Here is a 2,339-nt window from a genome sequence, read left to right as displayed (position 1 = left end):
TTGATAATTTAGAAAATGGTATAGGGGAAAGGTTCCTAATTACTATCTAATGATTAAAGTAACAAGTATTTTTAGAATAGTTATACATATATTATAATAAACAAACATATTTTAAACGCATGATAAAAGGAAAAGACTAAACAACACCAAGGATTAGGTATACATTCCCATAGGGAGGGTTAAGAAATTAGTTTTATGAACAAGAAGTTCCCAAATTTTTATGCTTTTAATCTCGAGGGTTTGGGGGTGTGGCACCATCTTTGACGAAAATGATTGTTGGATACTAAATGGTAACATGGAATGGTTGAGATGAAGTTAGCATTAGTAATTATAGATGAAGTCAATGCGTAGTGTTGTTGAATATTTACATGTTTTAAATTACCGTAGCATCAACCATTTCGAGTTTCATATACATGTGGCTTATCAAGGACAGTCCACCGTCTACACATTTGGGTAACTTTGTAACACATGGATATGACAAACTCTGGATATGCTATATGGGTCTAATGTGTATAAAGGTGAAGTCGCCATGTTCAAATCTTTGGTGAGACTTTAGTTAGACCGGAGGCGCTCACTAATGTTTGGTCGGGTTTGCGAACCCTAACCGTTATCACTTAGGCTGATATCATCCTCGTTATTGAATATAAATTAAAAGGAAGTAACAATCATGAATAGAACGATGTCAATGCGGAGAATGTCTGGTTAGTTTCACGCGAGACGTATAGAAGCCGTGTAGAAATGGGCGTAACTATCATAATAGAGTAGCTGAAAGGATATATTGGAAGTATCACCTAGATGGATATAATTCAATAAATAAGGAAGCACAAAGTCAATGTTCTACGTACTTGTCGAGTCGAATTGCCCAAAAATGCTATGATCCTGAAAAATCTTCCTAGGTTGGCTGTCATGTTAGATCAAAAGTCGTGTATGCCAAAGGTCAATGCATATGTCAAAGAAGTGAAAATTCCAACGTATAGGAATATTTGTTTGAAATAGTATAAATGTGACAAGTTTTAAATATGATTACTCAGAAGTCACTTAGGTTAAGAAGAGGAACTAATAAGGTGATAAAAAGAGCCCATTAAGCTCCAAATGGAAGGTGCCGTCATGCCGTCATGGTTGATAACTCACAAAGTACTTTAAGTTTGATTTAGCAATGTGTCCATTTTAGAAAAAAAAAAACCTTGTCGATAACCTTGTCGGTGTAGTGCGCATGTGTAATAGTATGTGTTGCATATATGCAAAAGTGTTAGTATTGCATAGAATACAACACTATTGCACATATTTGATACCCGCTATTGTATATATGCAATATAAGACTAATACACACATCTAATACACATTAGTACGTATGTGTAATACAACATTAACGCACATGTTCACTACATCGACTTTTATTTTATTATTTTTTTTTCATATAATACAACATACTACACATATACAATACTCAAATATTGAATATATGCAATTAAACACTATTAAACTCAAAAATACATAGTAATACACATGTGCTATACAACGGTATCGCACAGTAATTTGTATGTGCATTACAGTGGGGTTTTTTATTTTTTTTTATTTTTTTGGAGCAAAGGGTAAGAAAATATAAAAATAACGGCAAAAATAGAAATTTGAAAATATTTTTTTATTTTTAATTAAAAATTAATTATATATATATATATATATATATATATATATATCATTTCACACACTAGTAGGAGACCCGTGCGATGCGACGGGAATAATTTACAACACGATTTTTCTATTGTACTCGTACAAACACTTTATCCGCTGGTTTTTCTATTGTAGTCATATAAATGCCATATACATGGATAATCCACAAAATGATGTATAATTAAACATGAACTTTATAGTCATATTTCATTAACTAAATGTAAAAATATCCATTTTACATAGAACTTGTCCAAGAGGTAGTTCAGCAATGCATACACATTGCCAAAAGGAAGAATGCAGTATGATTTACTCGTCTTCTATGAAAAAGTTTCCTCTTTTTGAGTCCAATTGATGGCCGGGTTCCAACTCAAACCCAAGCCCCCTTTATCTCCAACTACCTATAATGGCTAGATCATACCCTTCATGGCTCTTCCTGCTTCAAAGGGCCTCTTCCTACATGAGATAAAATAAAAATGTTTTACATTCAAATATTATAATCTAATAATGAAAAATCATAAAATGCTTATGCTTACTTCTTTCCAGCCCATATTTTCTAGAACACTTCGGACATAAATCCTATCTACAAACGACATTTTCAAGGCTTCGGATGCAGCTTCTTCTCGAGTAGCGGGAACGGGATATGAACATTGCGGGTCAATATCTTTTAA

The sequence above is a fragment of the Bidens hawaiensis genome, unplaced genomic scaffold (assembly GCF_021521415.1).
Source record: "Bidens hawaiensis isolate Kalapana, Puna unplaced genomic scaffold, B.hawaiensis_p1.1 tig00014893_1, whole genome shotgun sequence".
Taxonomy (NCBI): domain Eukaryota; kingdom Viridiplantae; phylum Streptophyta; class Magnoliopsida; order Asterales; family Asteraceae; genus Bidens; species Bidens hawaiensis.
This window is presented reverse-complemented; position numbering follows the sequence as displayed.